Raw genomic sequence first — 10,024 nt, forward strand, 5'->3', positions numbered from 1 at the left:
AAAAAATTTGAGGACTCAAAGACCACTCGTTGTTGGACAACGGCTTCCGACTCAGATAGTCGGCCAATGTATTCTGTGTTGCTGGAACATATACTGCTCTCAAGTCTGCTAGGTGAACTTGGGCCCATTCCAAAATGGGACGAACTTCCTCCATCAAGGTGACACTTCTTGTACCTCCCTGTCTCTGCACATAAGATACTGCCACCTTGTTGTCCATCCTGATAAGCACGCTCTTCCCCGAGAGCAGAGATGTGAATGCCGTTAGGGCATGGAAGGCTGCTCTGAGTTCCAGAACATTGGAAACTACCCCTAGGGCTTGGAACTGCCACTGGCCCTGGACTGCTAGATCCTGGTAGTGTCCTCCCCAGCCGCTCTGGCAGGCGTCCGAAGTCACCACTTCTGGGTCTGGAGGGACTATTGGCTTGAATTTCTCTAAATTGTTCTGGTGTGTCCACCACCATACTGACCGTTTCACCGGCTTGGAAATGACAATGGTCTAATGCATGGACACTCCATTCCACTGCCTGAGAAAGGAGATTTGTAGGATCCTCATGTGCCATTGGGACCATTGCACCATGGGTATGGTGGCCGACATGGATCCCAGCACGCTCAGACAGGCCCTGGCTGAAAGATGACTTGCTGACAGCAGTCTCCGCATCTTTTGAATTAGGAGCTGAATCTTTGCCTGTGGTAACTGAACTCTGTTCTGTTTGGTGTCCAGATGTGCCCCTAGAAACACCATCTTCTGTGTAGGTTGTAAACTGCTTTTTTCGAAGTTGACGATCCACCCGAAGTTGTGGAGAGTTGAAAGAAGAATTTCCCGATGCTGAAGTAATAACTCTCGACTTTTGCTAACAGCAGGATGTCGTCTAAATAATGGTGAATTCGAAGACCTTTCCCCCTCAGGAACGCTACTAACGGTAGAAGAGTTTTGGTAAAAGTCCTGGGAGCCGACGAAATGCCGAATGGAAGGCATCGAAACTGGAAATGGGAATGATTGATGGAGAACCGAAGAAATTTCTGAAAGGCCGGATGAATTGGGATGTGAAGATAGGCGTCCGACAAATCTACGGACAGCATCCAATCGCCCAGATTTATTGCCAGGAGTATGGACTGGAGACTCTCCATTTTGAAGGCTTCTATTTTGATGTTCTTGTTGAGCTTCTTGAGATCCAGTACTGGACGAAAATCTCCTGTTCTCTTCCTTACCAAAAATAACGGGGAGTAGAAACCTCTCCCTCTTTGAGTTGATGGAACCTCCACAATAGCCCCCTTCTGTTTTAAATCCGCTACATATTCTATCAGGAGGCTTTTCCTGAATAGTGTGGAAGGCATTCTGGTAGGCTGAAAGTGGTTGCCTGGAAACCCGTTGATGAATTCCCACTTGTGCCCATACCTGATTGTGGACAGTGCCCAATTGTCCTGTATATGTCTTGTCCAGATCTGAATAAACCCTCTTAGCCTGGCGCCCACCTGGGCTGGGTGAGCGGGCAAACTTTCAAAAGGATTTTGGATGCTCCCCTGCGGGTGTAGCCTTGGTCTTTTGCATTCTCAGAAAAGAAGGCTTGGTATTCTTCCAATCCCTCCTGAATTCTCTGCCGGGACGATAGGATCTGGACTCTCTATACTTGTCCGGAAGATTTCGCCTGAAAGAAGGCCCTTTGTGAGCTTTGGGTCTTCTGTCGGAGGGAATCAGACCAGATTTCCCTCCTGTGACTTTGGAAATAGCCGAATCCAGTTTGGCCCCAAAGAGATTAGAACCATAGTAAGGGATCTTGCACCAATTTATTTTAGAGGCTGTATCGGCCATCCATGGCTTCAGCCATAGGGCCCTTCTAGCTGTTACCGATGCCAACATTGTTCTGGCCGAGGATCTTATGATGTCCACTGAGGCCTCTGCTACAAAGTCGCCTGCCAATCTAATCTCTTGCAAGGAAGAGACTAATTTCTCCATCTCTGCACCTTCTAGCAGATCCTTCTCCAATTTAGTAGCCCATCCAGAAATAGCTCTTGCCACTGCCGCCGTAGTAATAGCCGGTCTGCAGGAGCCCCCTGCCATGGAATACGCTTTCTTTAACTCCAAGTCCATTTTACGGTCCAATACGTCTTTAAAAGAGACCGCATCTTCAATGGGTAAAGTGACATGACGGGCCAGGCGCATCAGGGAGGAATCCACTATGGGAGCAATCATCAGAGGTTTAACCTTTGATTCGTCCAGAGGATACATCTTCGCTAATCTGTTCGCTATGCTGGGTCGTTTGTCTGATTCCCACTCATCTTTAATAAGATCTCCGAGTTCCTCAATAAATGGGAAGGACTCTGGTCGTCTTTTTAAATTGGGAAAGTACTTGCGGGTCTTCTGAGGTTCAGGAATAATATCCTCCCAGCCGATAGCCTCCTTGACCGATTTTGCAAATGGTTCCACCAAAGAAAAATCAAATCCTGCAGACATTTCCTGGCCGTCATTATCTGAGGATGATTCTGAAGCTTGGGAATGATATGTGTGCGCAGTGGATGTGCTAGGGCCTGCCACCTCCATAGCAGGTGCTGTTGCCAAAATAGATTCACGCACTGATTCCCTTATGAGGTCAGTCGCAATTCTGGCGTCTGCTTCCTTCTCTTTAGTTGCTTCATTGAAGCAAGAGCGACAGGCAAGCTTCTCCGGAAGGGCCGGTGCGCCACATATCCAGCAGGCGTTAGCTGCGGGTCTGGTGCGATGGCTGTGATGAGAGGAAGGAGACCTGTGGTCCGAGCGGCTATGCCGAGTGCGACCGTGGTGGGAGCGACCATGTCTCTGACGAGATGAGGACCTGGAGCGACTTCTGTGCGATCTCCTACTGGAAGTGCGACTTGAGCCTCTTCCATGCCTGGAACTTGCTCCCCTTGATCTGGTAGGGCTGCAAGAAAAGCAGCATCTTTAGCAGTCGGCACTCTTTTTCCCCTTCAATACTCACCTACGACTTTTGTAGAGCCTCTTACCTTTCCAGCTGTCGATGGTCTGCGTGGGCAGTGGACTCCATGAAAAAAGGTAGACAGAGTAGGCTGAAGGGAAGAAGAAAAGAATTTTCCTTGCGATACCGATAATAAACAAATAATTAAAAAACATACATTTTTTTTTTTTTTTAAAAAAGGATTTTTTTTTTTTTTTTGGAAACCTGTCCCTTTAAAAAATTTAGCATCTGCAAAACAGGAGGTAGTATACATACAAAAAGAACTATGCAGCTACAGTAGAAAAATAAGGAATATTCTTACCTTATCCAGTTGATAACCGAAATACAGGTCAGTATTTTGTAAACAGCAGCATGCAGAAGCATACAGCTGTGATTTTAAAAACGGCGCCATAACGGCGCCGAATGACGCTCCGCGCATGCGCAGAACGGCTCGAGGATGCCGGCGCCATCTTGGAAGAGGGAAAAACCCTCTCTTCGGGGAGAAAAAACAAAACCAGATGCCAACAGACATGCGCAGAGCGGCGAGGACACTAGCGGCGGCCATGACAGCTGTCCTGGAGGACAGCAAGACCCAGCCACTCCTGCAAGAAAAGTAAGATAGGAGATATATACTTAAGCAGACAAACGAACAGGATACATAAAAAGGGAGCCCACTGCATAATAAAGGCTTATTTAAAGCCTATAAAAAAATCCATGAGAAGTCCCCTGAGACCACCAGAACGGGGATTCCCTCCATAGAGCTCATTTAGAGACTGTACAGGAGGGACTTCCAAACAGGAGAGGCTTGAACCTGCTGGGGTGAGGCGGTAAGAGGCTTATTCATCTGTAGGTATCTTTGAAACTCGAACGCTCCAACCTGTCAGGTGAGGATAAAAAAGAGAATGCAGCGGGAGGTCTCCCCTTCAAATTTATAGTTAACCAATCCTGTCAGGTTGTGGGGGCGGAGTCACAACCCAGTGTGTGGTGCCATGAAGGCGTCAGGAAAAACTTACTTAGATACTTAGATCGTTTGGTCTGATAGGACCTGTTCGGGTCCGCTTATTACAACCAAAACCAAATAAACATTTTTCAAAAAAAAAAAAAAAAAAAAGATACGATTGCAATCCAGCAGCTTCCCTGTGGTTCACAGTAAACCACTACAGATGCCAGCATGGTGCCCTCCAGTTTCATCCTGCCTCCTCCCCTGTACTATACTTTTCTCTCCTGGCCCCCCTATCTGATATAGGTATATGATATCAGTATAGGCTGCGGTGCTTATCAATTTCTCTCCTGGCCCCCCTGTACTATTCTCTCCTGGCTCCCTGTACTATTCATTTCTACCCCTCTGTACTATTTTCTCCTGGCCCCCATGTACTATTCTCTTCTGGCCTTCCTGTGCTATTCTCTCCTGGCCATCCTGTACTGTTCCCTCCTGCCCCTCCCCGCTGTACCATTCTTTCCAGCCCCCCCCCCCCCCCAAGTAACGTACCCTCATGGCTCCCTTTTAGTATACAGTTACCTACTGGCCCCCCTTTACTATACAGTTAACTCCTGCCCCCCTTACTATACAGTTCTCTCCTGGGCCCCCCTGTACTATACAGTTTCCTCCTTGTCTCCCTGTCCTGTTCTGTTACCTCCTGACACCCCTGTGATTTGACCCTCTGTACACTGTTTATCTTAGGTTTGACCCAAATTGAGTATCTGTGCAAAAAAGTAAACACAAGTTTCACATTAACCACTTACCGACCAGCGCACGACGATGCACGTCCTATTTTTGAAGAGGGATATCTCGGTAACGGCAGCAGCTGCTGCCACAACCGAGATATCCATCTCTTCAGGCGCCGGTCGGCTTTACGGTCCTACTATCGGCGACGGGAGAGGTGCCACCCTCCTGCACCTTCCGCCGCTTAATGGAGCCGTCGGTAGCGACGGAGGAGATCGGGTCCTTTCGCTAGCTGGGTATGGAGACGAGTGAGGCTAAGATGGCCCCCACTCGTCTTTATACCATAGGAGGGCAGAAGCGACGTCAAAACGTCACTTCCGCCCATACCTCTTAAAGGTATATTTTTTTTAAATGTCATTTTTTCTTTTTTGTTGCATTTTAGTCCAAATATGAGATCTGAGGACTTTTTGACCCCAGATCTCATATTTAAGAGGACCTGTCATGCTTTTTTCAATTACAAGGGATGTTTACATTCCTTGTAATAGGAATAAAAGTGATCCATTTATTTATTTTTTGAAACAGTGTAAAAATAAATAAAATCAATTAAAATAAATAAGAAAAAAAAAAAGGTTTTTAAAAACACCCCGTCACGACGAGCTTGCGCACAGAAGCGAGCGCATACATGAGTAGCGCCCGCATATGAAAATGGTGGTCAAACCTCACATGTGAGGTATCCCCGTGATCGGTAGAGCGAGAGCAATAATTGTAGCCCCAGACCTCCTCTGTAAAAAATGCAACCTGTAGAATTTTTGAAATGTCGCTTGAGGAGATTTTTGAGGCTGAAAGTTTGACGCCATTCCACGAGCGGGCGCAATTTTGAAGCGTGACATGTTGGGTATCAATTTACTCGGTGTACCATTATCTTTCACAATATAAAAAAAAATTGGCCTAATTTTACTGTTGTCTTATTTTTTTATTCAAAAAAGTAAATTTTTTCCAAAAAAAGTGCACTTGTAAGACCGCTGCGCAAATACGATGTGAAAAAAAAGTATTTCAATGACCGCCATTTTATTCTCTAGGGTGTTACAAAAAAAAACAATATAAAAAATGTTTGGGGGTTCTAAGTAATTTTCTAGCAAAAAAAACTGTTTTAAACATGTAAACACCAAACCTGAAAAAGAGGCCTGGTCCTTAAGCCCTTGTACACACGGTCGGAGAATCCGTCGGAATGTGTCCTATCGGATCGTGTCGTCGGATAATCCGACTGTGTGTGGTATGCATCGGACTGATTCCGTCGGAATATCCGTCGGACCCAATTTTCCAACATGTTGGAAAAATTTCCCGACCAACTGGTCAGATCGGACATACTCCGATCAAGTGTAGAGAATTTTGATCGGACCAAGTGCCATGCATGCTCAGATCAAATTCCTACATCAAAGCTATTGGCTACTAGCCTGAATGTAGTCCCATCGTAACGAAATTACGTCATCACGTTCTGAAAGATCCGATTTTTCGCCAACTTTGTCAGACAAAATCCGACGGGCAAAATCCGATGGATTTGGTTGTGGAAATCTCCGACCGTGTGTACAGGGGCTAAGTGGTTAAGGAGGTAAGTTTTCATGTTTATTCTATTGCTTAATGCTATTTCTAGGAATACTTGTTGTTATGTTGTTATGTGTTATGTTGTTGTCGATGTTCCATGAGCTGTAGATATGAAAGTTATTTCAGGGGTTCCCCGAGCTCTCAGAGTTCTCGCCAGGGGTTCCTCAAAGGTAAAAAGGTTGAGAAACACTGAGTAAAATATATCAGGAGATACTTAACATGTACAGTTTAGAGGAAAGAAGGGAAAGGGGTGGTGTAAGCGATACCAAGCGCAGGTATCCAGTGGCAGCAGGTATGACTAGTTCAGGGTCGCTGTACTTAGGAAACTGGAATCAGACTGAGTATGATTTAAATAAAGTCTAATAATGCACACAATGCTAATACAACATCAACAGACCATAAGCGAAGCACATGTGAAAAATAAATGTGACAGTGAAGCAAAACTAAACCAACAGCCTAAATATAATACACTATATATAAAGCAGGTAAAATAGGTATTAAACACGTTACCATTTTTCTAGGTAAATATATTTCTAAAGGTGCTATTGGCATGAAATTTTCACCACATACAACACTCATAATTTGTGTGCACCCCAATGAGCAACTGGATGTCAGGGCTGTCCCTGCCTACTCTTATGTTCCCTTGTGGACATTGCCACATCTGCCAGTTTGTGGAGCGCACAGACAATTTCATGGATAGGCATAAGGTCTATTCCATTAAAAACATTTTATCAGTTGTAGCACTGCACAGGTTTTATATATTCCTTAATGCCCCTGAAAAAAATTCTGCATCGATGAAACATTTGAGTAGCATCAGGAATCCAAAGAACCATGATAAACCTGAACGTACCCCTATAGCTCAACATTTTGATAGATTTCACAACTCTTCTTCTGATGGTCTTAGAATTAGAAGATTTTTTTTGCCCTCACTCTGTCCAAAGGGGTGACTTTGACGAGGTCCTCCTTCCAGAAGGAATAAGAGTAGGTTTTTCATTTACAAACTGTCAGGGCTGGCTTAGCCCTTCCTCCTCTGGGCTGGCCGCTCAGCTGTCGGCTAATTGCCAGCTCTCTTCTCTTTCCACAGTTACCAGCTGTTCTCGATGATGCTTGTCTGACCTGCCTATTTAAAGCCTTCCAGCTCACTTTTTCTTTTGCCTTCATGTTGGTCACATCACAAGGAACCATCTCCTGCTGTTTGTTTCAAAGACTGGCTTGCTGACATCCCTCCTGGCTTCTTAACCTGCTTACGGTTACTCTCCTTGGATCCCTGACTTCTGGCCTGGCTGATTACCCGATCTGGTTAATGAACTTTGGACTGGCTGACTACCCGATCTGGCTACTGGACTCTGGCTATGCTTGACTACGCTTTTTTTCTATTTACCTTTTATTTTTATTAATAAACAAGTGTGATTTGATTGTACTTCTGTCTCAGTCCACTTGCTGTGGAGTTCAGTGTTTTTTGATCTGTCTGCATGCATCGCCTGGTTGAATTAATGACCGAAATTTACGCTTATATCTGCGGAATGAATAATATGATATCAAAAATCTACTAGACACAAATATTATCACATTTCTATTTGGTTAAGTCATTAGGTGAATCTTTACGACTGTGGTGAGTGACAGGGCAAATCTAAGAAGGGAGGTATCTCCGCCACCCTTTATAAGCTCCAGGATGGACTCTCACCGTGTCCTAATGAAGCTCACATGACCCAGTGAGTGAAATGCTCACTGTCCCTATGTCATCTGACCCAGTTTCTCCTCTCATCCATATGGCGTGCACACCTGCCATTCCACATCGCTCCACACAGACTGCACAGCGTCTGAGGATTTCCCATATGGCATTAGCCGCATATCAACACTGAGGCCTGCAAGCATCCTGGAGGTTTGCAGAGGGGGAGTTGAGACTGCTGCCACCAGGAACCAGCTCTTTGGGTAGGAATTGAGATTCAACAGGATACCGGCTGAGATTGCTCCAGGGACGCTGCTCCCGTTATCACCTTCAAATGTAACTGCACTTGCCACCGCCGTGTGGATGCTTCCCCATCTGTGTTTCTCAGCCTACTGTGTTCCTTCTCCTTTTCCTCTCCCCCCACCCATTTACATTACATAGCATTTGTTGCCGATTACACTTGCTGCCTAAACCACGTGCATCTGTCCCTGTCAGCGCTTTTGTTAAAGCCTACTGTCTACTCTGCATCTACACTGCCTACAACCATTGGCTCTCCCTCAATGGACTATGGATAAGTGTGGCCCCTGTACCCTTTATGGCATGTAACTTTTGCCCCCATTACTGGCCACGGCTGACCCCTCCAACTTGCTGCTTTGCCTCCACTACTGCCTTATTCAGTCTGTTCCTTGGTGCGAGTGGGTGTATGAATGAGAGCCCGGGTTGCTTTCTTTTATTTAGTTCTTGACAACATTGTCATGAATGTTTTTACTCTGGTGTAGTGAAGGTTTGCATTTTTTTTGATACTTATTGAAACTTTTGTACTAATACATTTTTGGTTTGATACATATACTGCTATTAGTTTCCTTCTGGAGCTGCTTCTCCTTAACTCTGGTCCTTTCCAGAACCTTAGTTACATTTTACAATAGAGTCTGTTTTGGCTCTGGGGACCCCACCCCCCCACTTGGGGTGAGTCAGTAATGTATCCATCTTTTCTTATCTTTGTGATGTTTATTTGCCTTTTTTTTTATTTATTTTTCTTCATCTATAGCATCAGGTGGAGTCTAATTACTGGAATCTGCTGGTTGCTGGCAGACAGATGCTGGGAACCACTGGAACTGCACCCTGAAGCTCTGGGGACCACAGTGCCACCAGCAGGTGATTCAGGTACTGATAGGGGGGCATGATTGAAACATTTAACAAATTAAGGGTCTGACTAAGGTTTAGGAGGGCAGTATTTTAAACAGGAAGCGAAGATCAAGAACATAATATCATTGGCAGAGAGCGCTGACCAGTGTGTTCCCGTGGGGTGCAGTCCCCCTGTCAGAAGACAATAGCTCAGTGGGGGGAGATTGCTGTACTGACATTCAGTTACCAGCCCCCTGAGTTGAACGACAAAAAAACAACTAATAGTGTGTACCAGGCTTTAGACTGTGGACCCAACAGTAAAATACAGTTAAAGGAGTCCAATATAGAGTATAATGAATACACAGTTTATTAGTGTTCATGAATTCTGTTTATTGACTTTCACGTGTCACAGGAAATGTTTGCCACCTTTGCCATGTTTTCTTATGAGGCATATATATTAGAGGTTCACAGAGACACTGGGCCTACTAGCAGAACACTTCATTAATTTCATGGCTACTATGCTCCAGCCTGTTGACATAAGTAGATTCTAACACTGGCTTTTTTAACCAGAAGGTTGTTTATTTTGAAATGAATCAGTTGTCATGTACTCACAAGGTGATTTTGGCCTTGTTACAGTAAACAGAATTCTTCTTAGGAAAGACGCTATGGTATTTAATGTCCTGATTTCTGAAGTCAGAACTAAAACAGATGTGGATATGTACCCAGCAAAGTCGGAGTGGCCTTCATTTTGTATACTGAAATGGAAAAATAAAACTCCTCAAGAATGCAATATGACAGGCAGGTTTCCCATTGAAACAAATGCAGATTCGATTCATTTTTCATCATTTTTCCTTTCAGGAGAGCACAGATTAAACGAGACATTGGTAACCTAATGAGCCCTGTATAATATTAGAGATCGTCATAAGTATGGAAGAGGGTGTAAGAGACGTCTGTTAGTCCAGACCTCATGCTCAAACTTTACACATCTTAAACTTTCCTTTAAGTCTGTTTCTTGGAATAAACTCACAATTACAC

This window comes from Lithobates pipiens, unplaced genomic scaffold (genome assembly GCF_037356315.1).
Source record: "Lithobates pipiens isolate NorthernLeopardFrog02 unplaced genomic scaffold, aLitPip1_a1.2 Scaffold_18, whole genome shotgun sequence".
Taxonomy (NCBI): Eukaryota; Metazoa; Chordata; class Amphibia; order Anura; family Ranidae; genus Lithobates; species Lithobates pipiens.